The following is a 20,171-nucleotide window of genomic DNA, read 5'->3' on the forward strand; positions in this document are numbered from 1 at the left end:
CTAACCGCCTCTCTGTAGATGGAGCTCTGCCAGGACGGCTCAGAGAAGTGACATTACCTTTACTCAGTTCTTATTGTAACAAGAAGGAATAACATCTTTTTTACTCAGCGCTGACGCAGTGGAACACTGCCAAACCCCTGGAAAGCCTCCGAATCGGCACATTTCTCCTGCCCATTAAAAACTAATAGAGTACTACCAAAACAGAAAGCACTGTTGACAAAAACATATTTTTCCCACAATTTAAGATCCCAATTTACATGTAAAATAGACACTGAATACAGATTTAATTCGCTTTTTACATCTTCTGATGGTGTATAATAGGAATAACATCTCTTTTAAAGTAAACTAGAAAAAGGCAGACTTTCATGCACTGAATAAAGATCTCAGCTCACAATTTTGGTTTCCTCGGCACACAGCACTAGTTTAGTTCCTAATTTCCTCTCGAGTGACTTAATGGTACTGTACTGCTTAATTATAGCAGTTGCAAACTCCATCCTCTAAGAAATATCACTGGGACCCAAACATCTGCAAGATTTTGAAGGAGGAAGATACCACATAAAATACCCATTTTTGTATTATTTTGTGTTTATTAGTCCGTCACACGTAGCATAGCTACTAAGCAGATGGAACAATGCAGCATTTAAATAAGAACCAATGGTAATGAAATATAAGAGATTAAGTTACACAAACTCTCTCTCCTTCAAAGACTCAGGCTACAGTAGGGGGCACTTGCACGTAACATGATTTTTTAAAAAGCAAAATACAGGTGGACCAGAGATCCTAAAGGTGGCATATATCTACCGGGTCGTCCTAGCCCACCCCTGCCCTAGCCGATGAGCATTGTTCTCAGCTGTCTATTTATTGCTGTTGTGTCACGTCTTCTTTTAAATGTCCCAAGTGATATGGCTTCTACCCTTAGCCTTCGGGAGTCTTTCCTGGCCTATTAGATCTCACTATCGGGAAGCTTTTCCCCTGATTTTTCAGTGTTACTTCTCTTTTTTGTGGTTTTATTCCCTTTACTCCTGGTTATATCCTTTTTATTACCTTTAATATTTCTTCTCCCTCCCCTCTTTTTAGCATCACAAGTGAACATTTGCATGTGATAAAAATAGTCATCCTGTGTCCTGAAGCACACAGGAATTTAGGTTCCCAGAGCAGGGGAGAGAAGACGGAGCAGTATTCAGCATGCAAAGCATCTCATACCTGTTCCAGCATATTTGGCAACACTACTTGCAGTGCAACCTTGATACCATGTCACAAGTGGCAGCCACCACCGCAGAGGTGGTGGTGTCCTGGCGATGGTCTAAATGCAGTCGGACGTGGAGCCAGTCATTCTGCAGCTGGGCTGCCGTTCACGGCGAGCAAGTTCACTTGCATCAGTAGGCAAACTCCACACCTACGGCGGCGTGAAAAAGCAGAATCCCCCCCAACGCACAACTGTTTTTGATGACAGCAGGGCAGAGATCGCTGTGAAGGAAACAGCATTTGCCTGTTCAGAGTCTATATGATATTTGAAAAGTCCGATGAGTAGGAAGAAAGTTCAAAATGCTCTAATGTAGTTGCTGTTGCTATAGAAACCATTTCCTGGGCATCTGTACACCCCGCGCATTTGTCTCACTTGGTCCCTGGCTACCCAAAAGGGGGCCCGTGGGGTGTGAACAGAGAAGGTGGGGGAACACGTCGGAGCTACTGCGAGCCCATATTGTTTCATATTGCCTGCTCTGGAAAAGGTGTTTAAAAATAGACAATCGGAGAGCGGTGGTATATTACTAATGGAAGAGAGGAAAAGAAGCATCAAGATCCAGAGAACTAAATTCGTCCTGACGGAGCTCCAGTGAACAAAGGAGCTCCAAAGGAATTTGTCTTTTGCTGTCTGAAGAGCTTGGTCTATGTGACCCACCTGCCCAGACATTTTCTAAACGCATCTGATTTTTCAGACTTCATTATGAAAAATGTTAAGTACCGATCTTAAGATTTTCCCCTGTACTTTCTGAAAGTGATCAAATGGGCAACAGCTAAAGAAGCCTCCTCTTTCCTTGGGTTTGATCTCACTTTTGGAATAGCAGGATGAGAAATTCATGGAAGAACAATAGAAAGGATGTTGGCAATGGAGAGAAAACTTAGCCTAAGACATTCCTAGAACTTTGTCTCTCCTCCCTGCGTTTTGTTGAGTTATTAAAATGTTAAAACCGAACAGGTAGTGCTTCCCTTCCCCAAGCACAGTGTTTAAGTGGGCCTATTTTGAAAGGTGGCTTTGTTTTTCTAAGCAGCGGGTATGCAGTTGCAGCGAGGTCAATGAGAGGTCAGGCAATGCCAGTCAACTGGGAGGTCAGGCGATTTCTTTTCTTTTCCCTGGAAAGAAAATACTTACCTCTCAGCAATCACATTTCTTCTGGGAAGGGAGCGGAATCTGAATGGGGAATGAGGATAAGAATTTATGCATGCAGCTCCTATTAATTGTTAGCTTGGGTTGTGGGCATTAAAATTTGCCTAGACTTTTTAAAAAGTGCATCCTGCAGTCAACAGAGAAGCAGTGCGGTTCTCCCCCTTCGAAATGCAAAAATGAAATAAATAAATACGCAAATCCCCATAAATAGCCAATGACATCTAACCCCAGTCAGTCTTCTGCTTTGCCAAAACTGTCAGCTAGACGTAAGGAGCCTGTTGCTGCCGGTACCTCTGCTGTTGGTCTTTTTGCCTCCACTCTTCTCTCCAAAGACTTCCTCTGGAACAGCAGACTGTTAGCATAAGACATATTGAATAACTGTCTTCTGAAAAACAGTTTCAATTCCCTTTCACTTCTTAATAAAACCCACCATGGTGAGGAACTTACTTACTGCCCTTCGCATTTTTTAATGAAGACACCTAAATGTTCTCAACAGTCTTCAGAACTGTGCTCCTCCTGGAAGGAATTTAAGATTACTCTGCCTCCACAAGAAAATATTCTTATATATTAATTATTAATGAACTCTTTAACAGATTTTCCTGTTGCATGTCTCCATTATTTGGACATCTTCGCTGTTTTTCCTGGTGGCTTTGAAAAGACAAGGGGAAAACTTTGTTTTATGGACTTCCAAATGAATTATTGAGAACCACAAGAAGAGTTAAGAGAGATTTTTGGTTGAATCCACTTTATTCACTGAATAATGCTATCTCCGTTTGACCAAAGCTATTCCATAATGAAGCTGAGATTCAATGAATGAATTGAGCTGAACAAGACTGGAAGAAAAAATACAAGTTTCACGCAGGTGTTTCCAAAGGGAAGCGGACTGGCCTTCATATCCCCTCTCCTCTTCCAGGAAAGAAGGGCAAACCCTGCGGTTTCAGAAACAGCAACTTTTACGAGCGGCTGAATCGGGGAGGGAAACAAGTAGCTCCACGGGCAGCACGGCGAGCAAAGCCTGCCTTCCTACCGCTTTGCAGCTACCTCTGCTTGCCGCCCTGCGTCGCTGCCCGTCGGCCAGGAAGCAGAGCCGGGGGGAGCCTGAGCCCGGAGCCGGGGGCTGAGGCTGGACCGAGGTGCCCGGGCAGGAGGCTGGGGACAGGCAGCAGAGCTAGCACAGGCAATCTGCCTCTCTTCCCCTCCGCCGAGGCACTAATCAGGGTTTTTCTCCTCTATCCAGCTGTTCATTTTTATGAAACTTGTAGGAACTTAATATCTTTGAGACTTCTATTGCTCTTTTCAAATTTGTCTGAAAGTCGCTAATGGGTTGGGGAATTATTAGGGGAGGACTGACTGACAGACAGCCTGATTGCGGAAACCTTGTTTCCTCCTGAAACCGGGCTGAAAGCAGCGAACTGGTGGGAAAGCTTCTGCCACCTTCTTTGATACAGACCTTTTTTCTGTGTCATTTGGATCCCTGCCCTATTTAATACACACCTTTTGAGCACGGACATTTATTACACAGCTAGATTAGCTGTACATAAATCTGCCACCTATTCAGCTTGTCGTCCAGCTTCTGGGAAAACATTATCACTGATAAAAAGTGCATTTTTTTAAAGACCCGTAAGTCAAATTTCTACCAACTTTCAGCAGAGTTCTTTCATGAATCCTTAAAGCGAGCATGGCATCCTCTGTTTCTTACACTGGGTGTTTCTGCTGGACAGTTGTTCCAAATCATTGTTATTATTATTATTAATTACTATCATTATAAATACTATTAAAATAAGGGGAAGAGTGTGTGATTTGCCTCTAAGCTTTTTGCAAAAGTGGTCTGACTAATTTTTATGTGCTTTCTCCTAAAAGCGCTGCAAGTGGCATCCTAGAATGTGCTCTGGAATACAGGAAAGAAAGGGGTTGCGTAAAGTATAGACATAATGAAATAATAAATATGAATTTCTGTTTTTTCACACTTTTCTTTCATTCCATTTGATTCATAAGGACAAGAATAAATATATTCCTCATTTTTGCTGGAGATCACCTTGGCTGACTAAAGGAGAGCACTTCAGAACAATCAGATTTATCAGCCTTGAATTTAGATGCTGAATAACAGAGAACATTTCTCCTAACCAATTTTGGGTATGGTAAAGAGATACTGTGAAAAAATAACAAATAGCTTTAAATCCTCCGACTAGAAGTACGTTAGCTTCATTTTTTCAGGTTTAGTTTCTGTCGTGCTTTTGACAGTAATACTGGCTCTTGCAGTCAGCTACAAACACTCCTGAAAAGTCAAGACAGACATGGTTTAACCTTTAGAACAAAAAGCAAGAGCCTTTTGCCCAGCCCACCTTAATAACGGTTTATAGGGATAACAGATTTCGCATCATAAAAAAAAAAAATAGAGAGAGATTTAAAAACCCTACTTTGTTCCCTCCTGTTTTCAGGTCAATTTTTACTCTGTCTATTGCTAGCTCCCACTATAAATATAAGTGCTCAGTACGCACAGTCAGTGTTTTTTCCCCTCTCCCATTCAGTCTCTCGCAGCTGACTTTGCCTGGCTTCCAGGTTATATTAAGGCTTTTGGCTTCGTGGCTGTAGGGAGAAATCTCAGCGCAGATGTCGAGCTTAGCAAGGGAGGGCTGCGAATAGACTCAGCCAGAAATACTGACAGTAAGTCAGAGGTGGGCAGCAAGGGACAGAAGAAGCAATTGACTACCAGCGAAGTCGAGGATTAAAAATATATCATTGGGAAAAAACCCAGCAGAATATGAGATTCTCTGAAATGCTCTCCGACTTAAAATCAGAGCCCCAATAAAAATGGAAATAAAACAGTTCTGACTTGCTCTGTTTTATATAAATTTCCCTCTTTACCTTTCAGACGCAGATCAGGTATGGGGTGTTTCCTTTCCTTCTGTTCTTTAAAAGCCAAATTAAATCCGTGGTTGTTTTATAGAGAAAATTGTAAGCTAGGGGGGTTTATAAAAAGATCTATAGAATGAAAGGCTTAGTCTTTTGACAGGGAGCTAACAGGAGTGCTGCACATACTCAGTTATCACAGCCTTTCTCCTGCAATAATTTTTACTGACCTCGGCTCCAATTTTATGCTCATTACTCAGGCAAACGGCTCATTGTTTTCACTGGCAGCTTTGCCCGAGTATGAAATTCAAGAGGAAGCTTTGAAACTGCAAAGACACTGTAGAAATTCGTAACCGTTGGATTGATTTAAAGTGAAAGCCGGAGCAGCGATACTGCAAGGTGTCTGAGAGCACGAGACAGCAAAGACCTCCGTAGCCAGACACCCTCTTGCCTGGCCAAACGTCCCCGGGTCTGACCTGGACGTCCCGCCTAAAATGCTAGGGGATGCCTGTGACATTAAGAGCTACACGTTAAATGATTTTGCAACATGAACACAGGCTGTGCACAGGTGAAATCTGCAATAAATGAGTGCCGTTGCATTTTTGAATGTAAAACAATGCGTTGGGGCATAAGCGATTTGCATCTGCGAAGATGCGTCTGGCATAGAAAATGAACGTAGCAAAGGACTGTTCAACAGCTCCACTCGAGTTCAAGAACACATCAGAGTGGAAAGGACCAGGGCCAGGGTGTGCTCCAGAGCTGTAACCCCTGGGTGGACAACCTTCCCAGGACTTACCAAGTTTGCAAGATTTTAAGGAGCAGCTGTTAGCAGAGATACGTCTCACTTCCTTAGCTGACACTCGTGTTAGCTCTTTTGGAGAAAAAAAGGGAGCTGGAGGGAGAGAGCCGGAGCTGCAGGGAGTCCAGAAGAGCCCACCGAGCATCCTCCAGATGGCACAGGCTGTGGGGAAAGGGCCATGTCAGGGGAAGAGCTCAAGGCCAGGGGGGGGCAAAGGAGGGAAACTGGAAGAACTTTTAGAGGACATTGGAGTAGAGAAGGGAAGCTCTCACAGCAGAAGAGACACCACTATTTTTTTTTTTTTCTGAATCAAAAGTCTTATCACTGATCAGGGTTATGCATGAAACTGTGAAGTGTGTTTCCCTGCTGTTTGGTTGTACAGGGACCACCTCAGTGTATCCACACACTGAACCAGGGGTCATGGAAAGCACGGACATGCCAGCGGACATGCCAGCCATGGGGGTGTGGGCTGGTCCTGTGGCACAGTTAGGTTAATTTGTGGGGTGGGACTCAGTGCCCCATGGCTGCCTGAGGAGCAGCAGAAGTAAGAGAGGGGCTGGAGCTTGTGACTGTGCACCTTCTCCAGCAATGGCGCAGCTGTTTGTTAGGCGGCAGGATCAGGCTCCTTTTTGCCTGCTTTCGGCTCTGTGCATTTGGCATCACAGATTCCCTGTCCTGCCTGGGGCTCCTGAGGGTTTCAGGGTGACGCAGGGGAAGACTGGCAGAAAAGCTGGTGCTTTTGGGAAACTTGCCCAGTTCTAGCAGGGAGATTTGACAAAAACTGTGTGTTCTGCAGGAATGTGTCTAGGTTGTAGAAGTGGCGTTTTCCCATGGCGGGAGAGCACTTCCACGTTTCCGAATAGTTTTACCGAGGAGCAAGGAGTAAGACCTGCCTCAAGTGTCCTGGCCCATGTCTTCAGTTGCAATATCTTCTCCCTTTATCTCCAGCAGCTTTCCATGCAATGCCAGTAACAGCAGCATGTCACCTACAGATGTTGATTTAAGGAACTATGTTACAAAAACCTTTAGATGAGGGACATCCTTTTCTCTGTGCCGCAGACATCATACTTCTGTATGATTCATGCGTTCACTTGCAGTGTATTGTGTGAGGGATCTGCCATGGCACTGGGTCCTCCTGCTATCCAGTGCCACCTGATGCCTTTAGCTCTGCATGTCCTTCGGGGTAATGCAGAGAAGGGTGTGAGTGGGCTGAGGGAGCCAGCTCCGGGAGCTCTGCCCGGGAACGGGCATGGGGCAATGCACCTCCTCCACGGGCTGGGCATGGGGGGTGACCGTTAACACTCACGCATGCAGAAGATAAGAAGATATCCGATGTATACAGGGATACCAGCTGCAGGTAGGTGCTCCACTTCTGCAGCTGTTGTGGATATACTAGCTTTCTTGTGTTTTCTATTGTTTTTTTTTTATAAAAAAAAGGCAGGAGTTAAAAAAAAAGGCCACAAATACTGTTTCCTGTGTTGAGTGAACTCATACTTGCTTCTACTCCTTTCCCTGTCTGCTGAGCTTACCATCAAACCAAACAAGCCTCTAAGCGCTGCCAACTGCAGTAGCAGGTTAAGTGATTTGGGGTATATCATCTCAAAAAAGCTATCAGTTACCAGACCACATTGCCCTAAGTAGGACAGTGATTTCCTATTGATTTAAGGAACTATGTTATAAAAAACTTTAGGTTTTATTATTATTTTATTATCCTAGGGCAATTGGGTTTTGTTACTGATGACTACTGTTATTTATTCCATGATAATCTTTTTATAAGGTGCTGGACAACCGAGAAGGATGTAGAAACCTGCAAAATGTGTAAGTGTTTAAGATGGCCAACAACGCTGTCTTGTACAAAACTCCTACTTTAAAGTTTGTGATGTTTGTTTGTTCTTTCTGTCCTTCCTAGACATCAATTTTCTCCCACAAGCTCTTGATTTTATTTTCTGCAGGCTTTGATGTACTTTTGCAAGCTCCTACCACTGCTTCTTAGACCTTAGCTTCTTAACTAAAGCCATTTATTGATATACTACATCTCTCAGTGAAGTAGTACATCAATAAATTAAAGATTAGTTCAGTGTGTCAGCTCTCCCAGAGCATTCTGGGAAACGTTTGCCACTTTGGATGACTGTGGAGGCCACACAACATCCTCGCACAGGAAAGATAATAACTCTGGAAGATCTAAGCTTTCTCTCCACAACATCTCCTCCTGCTAAATATTTTTTGAAAGTCACCTTTTAAAGTAATTCATGGATTCTGCTTACTACTAAACAAACAGGTGGCGGTAAGTTTATATACTATAAAGAAAGGTGCCCAAAACAATTTTCAGCTGTGTCTTATTGCATTTCATTTTTCCTGCTCTCTGATCTGATTTTATGCAGGCTACTCCTAGTGATAAACAGTTTTGTCCTGTATTTAGATGCACCATGCTCCCTGTGTGACTCAGGCTCCTATTGCACTTGTGACAAACGTGACTGCAAACTTTCATTGCGCCTAATTCTTTGCAATGGCATGGACTGATGTGCATTGCTGCTGAAGAGGATGCCATCGGACTTGTCTTAACTGTTCGTGTGACCTACTACTATGTTCTTTATTGCTATTTTTACATTGGCACTCCTGCATTCCTTGGTGTTTGGTTCAGGTTTTTGTACTATTTACTTGCTAGATTTTATGCCTGGACCTTGCAGTCGATTTCTAGGATGGTATTTGGAAACCACTATGAGGGACCAGGGCTTAGCTGTGTTAAGTGTTATTGTAAGAGAGTGTTTGTGATTTGGGGGGTGGCCTTCGCAAGTTGTTCACTTCTACTATTTTCTATTGGTGCTGAGCAAGCGAGCGGTCACTGAAGTCTCTTGACTGGGTATGGCGAAACATTTGAAATAGAAGAATAATGAATGATACATAGCAAATGGGCCTTGTAATGAGTATTTTGTTGTGCACAGACACCAATGTTAACATATGAATGTGGCCATTTGTATGAAGAGCAGTCCTTCTCCAAACCTTCACAGGGAACAAAATCCTGTTTGCACAAAGGTTTGTGAATAATGAAGATAAACAGAGACATGAAGAGGGCACTTAGATACCATGGTGTGCTGGGTTTGGCTGGGGTAGAGTTAATTTTCTTCCTAGTAGCTAGTACGGGGCTATGTTTGGATTTGTGCTGGAAACAGTGTTGGTAACACAGGGATGTTTTCGTTACTGCTGAGCAGTGCTTACACAGAGTCAAGGCCTTTTCTGCTTCTCACCCCACCCCACCAGCGAGCAGGCTGGGGGTGCACAAGGAGTTGGGAGGGGACACAGCCAGGACAGCTGACCCCAACTGACCAAAGGGATATTCCATACCATGTGACGTCATACTCAGCATATAAAGCTGGGGGAAGAAGAAGGAAGGGGGGGGGTGATGGCGTTTGTCTTCCCAAGTAACCGTTACGCGTGATGGAGCCCTCCTTTCCTGGAGATGGCTGAACACCTGCCTGCCAATGGGAAGGAGTGAATGAATTCCTTGTTTTGCTTTGCTTGTGTGTGAAGCTTTTGCTTTACTTATTAAACTGCCTTTATCTCAACCCACGAGTTTTCTCACTTTTACTCATCCGATTCTCTCCCCCATCCCACCAGGGAGAGTGAGCGAGCGGCTGTGTGGGGCTTAGTTGCCAGCTGGGGTCAAACCACAACACATGGTGATGGGTGTAGGATAATGGTACATACGTAGCCAGATGGCTTCACAGAGCCAATTGGAATTGAAATGAATGAATGATTTCTGACAAACCCTTCCCGAGTTCTTAACCCAGGCTATGTAAGAGATAACCTGTAAGGTCATCTTAGAAAAAACTCTGTAGCCATTCAAATATTTTGTGGCAAAATCCTTAGCAGAAATATATCACTCTGGCTTGGAGCCTTTGGGAGCTGTATGGTCTGGTGAAATTTTGCACTGTATGGGGTTATTATTATCTGTATTGCCTCTAAAATGCAAGCTGACAGTGGCCGGAGTGCCTGGGAGGATGGATTTCCTACATACCCAAGCTTAACGGGGACACAATTTTTTTGAGTCAGTCATAGTGACTGAGGTTGCTGGATTGACCCTCATCTGCTGAGAAGAGCTGGAGTCTTGAGGAGTAGCAACGAAGAAGAAATGATTGCGTTAATTGCCTACCTGGCATTCAGCAATGGGCAGGTTTCCTCCCATTGCTAATGGATAAAATAATAGCAGAAAATTACTTAAAAAGGACAAGGCTCCTGCAAATTATGTTTCTGTCATCACTGCACACAGAAAAGAATTACCTGATGCCATCCTACCTGTTCCAGGAGGTGGAGTTACTTGTGCATTCTAAACTGTGGTGGTGGGATGAGACAAATTCATCTCAGCTCCAGTGGGGCGCTTGCTTTGTGAAATTACCTCCATTTGTAGATAATCTTAATCTGGTTGAAAATTCTCTGAGCTAAATTTCTCAGTTAGAAATGAGTATACTCACATTGAGAGTGTACTAGATACTTTGGGCTAAGTCTCCAGGGAGGAGTTCTTGGTGTCCCCCGAGTGACATCACAAGGAATGAGTGAAAACCCCTATATGTGACCCCAGCATAATGTGCTGCACATTCCCTGCGTAGGCAAGAAAGGTATCTGGGAACTGTTAATATCTGCCTCTCAGAGAATTATACACATTAGCCCTGGCATTTAACTCTGCAATGTTTCCCAAGAAATCCTACAAAGATGGTAGTTTGGCCTGTGTTTCAGCAAAGCTGGGGTGCAGGAAAAATGAATAGTAATAGTCACATGCAGTGCTGGCCCCTCTGCCACTGTACAACTGTTTGCTGTAGAATTCGTGGATGTATTCACACGCCTAGTTACAGAATTAGGATGTAGGCACTTATAGGTGAGGTTTTGGACATTTATCCAAATGGATACTTCTGCTATCTAGTTAAATATGTAGTAGTTACCAGTTATTAGGAACCTTCCCTTATACAGGCCATTGGTGAGCTTTTGTTAAAGCAAAGAGTAAAATGTAAAATGTCAAGCAACCATCTCTGACTGACGCTTGGGAAACTGAGCTGCTGATGATTAGTATCCCATTTACAATTAAAATCTGGCCTCCTTTTCTAATTTTTGTTGACGTGCTGTTGGTCTGTGGACTCCTAGTAGAAAACCTGGATTTTTAAATAGACCTTGCTTTGACTTCCAATTACCATACAATTAACAATTCTAAAAATGCTGCCTTTTAATTTCACTGCTCGTATTCATTTTTCTGTGCACTCTTAATTTGCTATCCTGGCATATCTCTTGTAGACTCTGGTTTAGTACATCAGATGTCTGTATTTCTATTTAAGACAAAGGAGTAGCTAGTCTATATATCTATATTAGATCTATTCTTGCTTCTGAACAAAGGAAAGCCCTACATAGCTCCACAAGCTATGCTTCCCCTTAATCCACTGCATTTACTTGGAAATACCATGCTGCGATTTAATCACGGTGGTTTTGAGGCAGAAACCCCCGGCCGCGGGAGTCTGTGCCAAAGGGCCCATGGTCTCCAGCTGGGCCACACATGCAGAGCTGTGCCTGAGTGCGTTGAAGCCGCTCAGGTATTTCAGTATGCGGTGTGCAGCTCTTGACTGTCCCCTTCAGCATCTCTGGGAACAAAAAGTTTAAAAATGCTCATAAACCCAGTTGCCTCCTCCTCCAAGAAGTGCAACAAGAAGGAAAATGGTCCATTGCGTTGGAAGCCAGTAAATTTTTCAGGACTTGCCCCTATAAGATGCTGACCCCTCATATTTGTTCCTCTTCTGATAACCACAAGACTTTGAAAATGGCGAGGGTCCCAGGACTTGGCAGTGCTAGGTTAACAGTTGGACCTGATGATCTTAAAGGTCTTTTCCAACCTAAACGATTCTATGATTCTATGAAGGATGTGGGGACATGGTGCTAAGTCAGAAGGAGCAGTGCCTCGTGGAGAGCCGCGCTACCTCCAGTGCCTGCCCAGCAGTACCCTGTCTCTGCAAGGGAGATAGCTCTGTTCAGGGCTCGCGTGGGGCAAACAACCAGGGGTATGGTTTGGGGACAGATGTCTGGTAGAAAAAAGAATGGGGCAGGACCCTGGAAAGTTTTATGATGGTGCTTCCTCATTTTAAGATAAGAATTCTGTGAAGTTGATGCCTGCCATCACCCAGCTTTGCACTAAATGACCCAAGGGGTCCCTTCAGCCCTGTGTTTCCATGAGCTGCAGGAATAGTCAAAAACCACCGTGGAGAGGGTTCCACTTATCATTCATTTGGGTTTGTTTATTGCTGTATTTTCCCAGGTTGATGCTATGTTACTTTTTTCCCTAACACTGTTCTTGCTTCATACAAATGCTCAGAGCTTTCAAGAAGAGAAATATTACCTATTAGTGTGCTCAAGAAAGGTATTTAGTAATCCTAGGTGCTTAAACTGGTAATTTAACTGGTATTTAATGGGTGGATGCTTAGACTGGTAATGTTTGTTTATTTTACAAGACTTCCTCAGTAAACCTATCCTTCTTGCTGCTGCTAATCCCTAGCAGAAGGGATATGGGAAGATTACAAAAGCTGCCAGTAATTTTCAGGACCAGAATTCAGTCTCCTGGTACCTCCCTGATCTCTTCATTGCTTTGTTCCAGCAAAAGGCCCTTGGTAGCCAGAAGGACACTGGTTCCTGAAAGGAATTTCAAAAAGTGTATAAAGTTGGTATCTGCTTAGAAGTAATACAAAACAGGAGCATCTGCCAGAGACAGGAGCATGTTGCTGGCTTAGTAAAACAGCAGGGGAACCTGCTGTTGACCAGATTTGTCCATATCAGTGCAGGTGTCTCTGCAGTTAATAAGAATTACTATTTACACTTGTTTTCAGAGATTTGGAGACATGGGGATAATATAGATAGCCCGTAAGTCATAAAGAGCAAGTAGATATGACACATGTTCCCATTAATGTATAGTGTTACTCCTTGGAGTTTGTGATATTGAGACATTACGAAGTATGGTATGAAATACAGATGGCTCTGAATCTTGACTATATTTGTTTAATTAAAGCAGAATATATTCTGAGACAGATTTTTATCCTGAATTCAAGATGAGAAAAGGATGAGCAAAGTTATATGTAAACTGAGTGTGTTTAGAATTTCTGGGACACGGCAGCCGGGCGTACATGGAATTTGCTGTTTATCTTCAGAAAAAACAAAGTGAGTGTTTAAGCATAAGTAATCATCTTCCTTTGACAAAGTGTGTTCTGGTCAGTCAATAGATGCATTACAGCCATTTTTTAGTCAGTGTAAATGAGTCTCTCTCCATGCATGTCAGCACTGCAGAGGCAGATCCAAGCCTTCCAGATGTGCCTGCACAGATGCTCTGGCCCTGAAGGGAGAAACCAGAGCGAGGGGTTGGGATGGAGGAAGGGGAAACCCCTCGGCAGTGGGGCTTATTGATCTTGCTACTACTTGGAGCCCAGCGAAGTCAGGCAACGGCTACAAGGTCTAGGAGAGGCTATTTTGCTTTTTTTTCCTTTTGCCTCTCACCAGCAGTAGCTTCACCCCGTATGTCCTCACCAACCTGGCTTTGCTGGCCTCTGGCACAGGCAAAGTAGCCATGCGGCAAGGTGGCAGTGGCTGTTTCGATGCTTCCAATGCTGCTTTTAGAGTGAAGACTTGCTTCAGAGTCAATACCAAGAGTCAGTCCCACAAAAAACTCATGGCAGCTGAGGAAAAAGCAAAGGCTGGCTGCATGGGCAGACTATTGCAAAGCAAGAGCATCTGAACCGTGTGACTATTCATAATTAAAATGGAAGAAATGTTACTGTGTGCCAACTCCTGGCCGAGTAACGCAACAGGTCACGAAGGTCAAATGTGCCTCCTCCCTCACCCTGAACATAAGCTTCCTCATCCAGCTCTAAAACACAAATTTTGAATCTGTCCTACTAGCCTTCATAGCTTGGGTTAGTTCATTCCAGGTACAGTGAGATACTACCGTGTTTCCAAAAGACAACCTGAAAAAGTCTTACAGGTAAGAGAAGCAGGTTGCCTTGAAGCGGGGAGGAAGAGGGATGCCGGCTGCGGCTGGCTGACACGTGCTGGGGATCTGGCTCTCTTTCCATGCAGTCATGGCCGGCCAGTGCGGAGGTGGAAATATTAGATCTGCACACATTTGCCTCCCATTGTGCTGTGTGGGGAAAAAAAAGACATTATCAGACGTGGCCAGTTTCTGTGAAGAAATAAGCCGGACTGACTGGCCCTACTCTCAAGTGTAAAATAGGATCACTTCCACTAAAAAACACCCTTTGTGGCAGGCTAACTACATTCTCGTTCTCCAACATATATTGTTATTTTTCTTTACAATATCAGGTGGGAGTAAGATAAAACCTTCCTTCTGGGAATCTGTATAATCTGCAATTCTTCCATGGTTTCTTACTATGTGGGTTAAATCCCATCCTACCACCAAAACCACACAGAGGAAAACTACTGGGTAGGCTGATCGGCTGGCTTTTGCCCTAGCAGTACAGAGGCTATCCTAACACGTGTGGTAGAAGTGGCAAGAAACTGCCTTTGGTTCCGGACTCTCAGTGACCAGTCACCACAGGATCTGTCACCTAATGGGGGACCTTGATCATCTGGTGGCCCTTCCTGGGCTAGCTCAGGGGAATGGGAAAGGGGGAAATGAGAAAAAAGGACAGTCCATCCTTAGCAGTTTGTTCTCCAAGATCAGGGTGGCAAGAGGGAGGGGGAACGAGGAAAAGCAGGACCAGGGAAGGTGAGTCTTGTAAAGACGGACCAAACGAGAAATGGGTCTGGGTGGGTTTATGAACATGAAGATTTTTACACTTAACGCTCCTTCTGACTTGGGAAACGGTTTTAAAAAAATAAACATGTAAAGCATGTGAGCACATGTCTGTGTGGAAGAAGGGGAAGGGTCAAGAGAGAAGCCTGAAGTACTTGGTTCCTTTTGGATATTTACTGCTTCAAAACACTGGAAGGAGACGATATCTTTTCATACTTGATTTTTGCTGAAGTACAAAGCAAATCCTCTCTGCATTAAACAGCGAAGAGCATTCTTGAGAGTAAGGACCCTTAAAGACTCTTGTGTTTTGTTTTGTTTTTTTCCTTCTGGGCAATGAATGACTAGTCCCTTGACACCACTAACTGTTTATGTAGAAAAGCTAATTTCACTTCTGCCAATAAAGTTCTCTTGCCAGTCTGAGTTTCTCATTAAAATTAATATTCTTATTGTATGTCCCTGTCTTTTCCCTTGCTGAGAGAGAAGCTAATAATCTTTCATTCAGGGCCAAATTCCCACCTCTTCCCCATCCCAAAGCAGAGGAGGGGAGAGAAGGTAATTGCATATGGAAAGGCACATTGGCAGGAACACAGTCCTTTGGAGATGTGCTTCATTTCATGGTAAGGAGAAGTATTTCAGTGGCTGTATCTTTCAGTTGGGCTGTAGGAGACCTTGGTTCACTTCTCTACTGGAAAAAGCTTCAAGCTTGCATCTCATGGGGGAATACCATAACTAACAGGCCAGGGACTGCGGGGGATTGTTCCCAATTTCTCTCCAGTGAAGCAGCTCTATTTTGTGAGAGAGAATTAAGTAGCCAGGGAGAGCAAATATGGAGGCATGGCGGGGGGATTAGGGCACTCAGTTGGGATGTTTCAGTTCCTGCTCTATTTAATATGAAAACTTCACGGAGTCATTAGATGAGAGGAGGCATTATTTCCCCCACTCACTCTGCCTGGTGTGATGCTGGAGCTGTTAAGGGAGTACCTACTGGAGCATTCATCGGAGGTGGGGAGGAAGATGTTTTGAGGAGCCTGCCGGCACATGTTGTGAAATAGGTGGGACCGGCTCAGCGGCCCAGCTGTGCGATGCCCACCCGCACACGGGGATACGTCGTGCAGAAAGGAGAAAGCTGGGAACCATGTAGCTTTGGGCTTAGCGTGCCTGAAGGAGAAATTAGGTGGGAAACCCTCTGTGGCTCTAGCCTAGGAGGACCGCGTGGCCAAGCAACCGTTCATACCTGAGGCTTAAGCAAGTGCATAGGTAATCCTGAAATCCTCCCCCAGCCACAGCGGGGGATCGTTCTGCCCTCACACACCCAAATAACATCACCACCATGCTGTCCTCATGCCTGAGGGGAAACTTTCTTTTCCTAAGCAGACTAGTTCACACCAGGGTTTTCTCTCTGCACTGGTAAAACTAAAAGACCTGCTCAGGGACAACAGGATGGATAGAAGCCCAGCTAGAACAAATCATCCCGTCAGGTGGGACTATAATAAATGGGAGCTTCAACTCCCTTTCCTCTTTTACATCTTCCTGCTGCCTTTTGGGCTTGATTTTTGAGAGGGAGTGGAACAAAAGTGTGGCTTAGTGGGTTTAGTGGGTATCTTGGAAGTATGCTTGGAAGTAAGACCCAGCCTTTCAAAAAATGTCTAGGAAAGCAATTCCTGACAACACTGCAAACATCACTAATGCTAAATGTTCCTTTAATTCTAATTTTGAGACAGTTGCCAATCTTGCAAATTAAAGATTTATTGCCTGAGAGTACTCAGATCACAACCTAACACAGGTTTAGCTGCTTTGTTCCATCCTGTCTGGAGTCATTCCAGAGGCTAAGCCCCTGTATTAGCAACATCACCAATGCAAAGATTGAATGATCGATCAAAGCAATGCAGATTATGAATTCTCCTATGCAGTCTTCCATAAAGGGGATCTAGAGAAGCAGCTTTTTTTTTTTTTGTTTATTTTTGGCAGACAGCTTTATGTCAAAGATTCTGTGAGACTGTTTTGTAACAAACCGTGTCCTTTATTTAAGGAGGTAAATTTTGCTAGAATAAATATATTTCAAGTGAACGAGGAGATGACATAACTGAGACAAGACACAGAAATGAAATGCTCTGCACAATTCGTCAGGATAGATCAAAGATAGCAAAGGGAAAAGGTATTTCTAACTTCAGAAACTCCAGAATAAATAGACTGTTACTGATGCAAACTCCCTCAAGAAAACAAATAGGATGCACTTTTGCTCTGTTTTGAAATTAATTCTAAGTCCAAGGAATGGAATACATAATGTGTGTAATAATTTCAATGTGAATCCCAGGGATATTAAACATTAAATCTGGGCTGAGATCTGCATTATAAAAATTATTGAGAGCATGTCATTAACATACATCATTCAGCTACTTACTGTATTTGAAGAGGCTAGGTTTATACAAATGCATCAGAGTAATACTTCGCATTCCAGGGCGTGACCAAATAATCAAATTACAAAGAATGAAGTGGTTAGGGCTTGAGATAGCATGGTAAACACTACAACTCAAAGGATCCTCTGTTGTGGATCAGATCTTGCTCTCTGTAGACTGCCTGCAAAATAAAGGAATAAATAGGTGTGACATCAGGGATGCCTTTTTCAAACTATGTAGATATCATCCAAAACTCTAACACAAAGAGCAAACCCAGCAATCCAGCAGGAAAGAAAATGAGCCACATCATGGATCAGAAAATGAGCTGCTCCACTTATTCAATTTGCCTCTCAGCCACTCAGTTTGAAGCGTGTCTGATTATTGATCTTAATGTTTTCCTCATCACAAACCTCCTTCTCCTTATCAGTAAAGAATATTCACCCTGTTGTCCTAGTTCACTTTTTATGTTTCTGGGAGTTTTTCCCACTCTAACGTACGTTGTTCTCTAGATACTGCAACTAAGCAAAAAAGTGTGTTTAAATCTGGATTAATCTTCTGAGAACCAAACTTTTAATTAACTCATGGAAGAAGTTTGTAAGAAACGTGGCAGAAGATTCTCTTAAGCCTGTATCTTTGTATTTAAGTTCTCTGCTAGAAAACACAGACCTGTTACCACTGATCCTTTTTGCCGTATTGCATCTCATCATGAAGGTGGGCAGCTTTGTGACTCCCTTTGATGTGAGCAGGTAGCCAAATTCTGTATTATTCCAGCTAGGAGGGGAAATTGGTGATGGAGGTGGTATATTTGATAAAATTCTGTTTATTTACAGAAATGTACCAAATCCTGCTTTCCTGATGCGAGAAGGATCCAGTGACAGGCAGTTTCCTTGCTTGAAGCTCCTTTGCAACTCCCTGTGAAAAAAAGCGTACTTTCTGCTGCTCTCAGGTTGATTTGTGTCTTGTCTACTCTCTCTCACCCCCACCCTCATGTTTTTCCCAAAATACCAAGAAAAGCCTCTCTTTTCCGTGTCACCTTTTCTCTATCGTAGGTGAAAACACATGGTTACCTACCTCTTACAGTTGTCTTAAAGGCTGATAGCGGAACATACTGATCTGAAAGAGATAGATCTCTCTGAAAGAGATACATCCTGCCCCTCAACTCAGTTCACTGAAATGGTGCCACCTTATTTCAGTCAAAGTCAAGATAAAGTTTTCCCACATTTTAACAAAACAAAATTAAAGAAAGCTTAAGCCTTCCCACATTTATAAACTCTTTCTATTATGCTAATTTCATATCACCAGACATTCCTAGTGTTTACAATAAGACTCTGATTTATTTTCTTCCAGCTGCCAAATGGAAGGTTATCTCTAACGAACCTGTGAATTTCACGCATCCCCTATTTTATCTGTAAGATCCCTGTATTCTCTTTCTGGATCTGTACTGTCCCCCAGATGAAACCACTCTCACCTTTTTCCAGTATAAAGGAATTCTCAATACTGGCAGACTGTGAAAGAAGCAATCACTAGAACAGCATGGTCCTTTTTTCTGATGCTACAAACCATGAACCAACATCTTCCTATGGCCACATGCATAATCAGGAGACGGGGACCTTCTAGGGATGCCCTACAGGAGATAACAACAGTTAGGGCAAGGCGACGTCCCAGTAGAAGTTGGCAGTGCCAACTTCAACAGTCCTCAATGGTTCAATTTCTGCCAGAGATGCAGGTGACTGCTGAGGGTCGCTTGACATACCATTGGCTTGAAAGCAACACTGGGGATGCTGAGGAGCAAGTGTGGTTCAGGAACTGAAGAAATGGTCACCACCCAGCAGACACACTGCTAAACCAGAAGGTATTAAGTGATCCTTCTAGTGAAGGGTATATATTTTTTTGATACAGATTTATGTTCTCATCAAACTTATGGAGTGGTTCTGGTGCTGTTCGCAAGCCCACAACTGAACAGGAGCAGTCATACAAAACTTCTGCTTCTGGGAGAATATGAGCTATAGCCACTTCTACACTGTCTCAATTTTCTTGTGTCTTAGGCCTAATTCAAATTTTGCAAGCAAACCTTCTTCTCTTTATTTATTGATAGTATCTTCTGCTCAGCAGTAAACAACAGGCACTTGGTCCTGGAGCAGACTTGCGAGAACTTTGGTAGGTAAAGTTTCACTGAGATTTTTGGGTCACAGAACAGATTTCTGCCACTTCCATCTTTCCTCTGTAGAAAAGATAGCAGGGTATGTTGCTATCGTAATGGTTTCTATGCCTGGAAATAGGACAGCTTATTCGCTGCAAACCAGTTAGAAAATCATTTGTTTCATTTGTTTCAGCTAGCCCACATTTTCAAAAGGAACTTCCAAAGATCATATTTGCAATATACTTTCCCTATTGTTACTAGGTATGATAAAATCTAACTCACTCACTTATTAGTTCATCTATTACCTCAGTTACTCATACTTCTTGATCAAATTACAGAGGTCCTGGTTTCAAAATCTATTTTTCCAGTTTTTGGATGTGTTCACATTCCCCAGACGTTCTCTCCATTTGAAATCAATTAGGAGGTTCTGTTTCGGATCTCCCAAATCCCTAGTCTTTTTGGCTTGTCTAGTGTAATAAATGTAAGGTTTGAGACAACGTCTACAATTCCTTCACATTTCACTGATTCTATTACACATTCAATTGCCAAAATTCCCATTATTGTTGTTAGCTGTCCAGCTTGAAATAAAAATAGTGTGCTGGTCCTTTTGCACATCCCTGAGTTTTGCTTCAAACATCAGTGTGATGTCCTTCCATTTCCTGAGCTGAAAGAGAAGTTCTCTAGGACGTAACGACGGTCTGCCCAGGGCAGCCTTATGTTCATAATAATCCTTCTTTTCGCAGGGCCAGTTTTCAAATGAAGTTCACATTATTCTCAATTTCATTTTACTGGGACAAATTTTTCATTTTTATTATTTTTCAGTAACATCG

The sequence above is a fragment of the Pygoscelis adeliae genome, unplaced genomic scaffold (assembly GCF_000699105.1).
Source record: "Pygoscelis adeliae isolate BGI_AS28 unplaced genomic scaffold, ASM69910v1 Scaffold108, whole genome shotgun sequence".
Lineage (NCBI taxonomy): Eukaryota > Metazoa > Chordata > Aves > Sphenisciformes > Spheniscidae > Pygoscelis > Pygoscelis adeliae.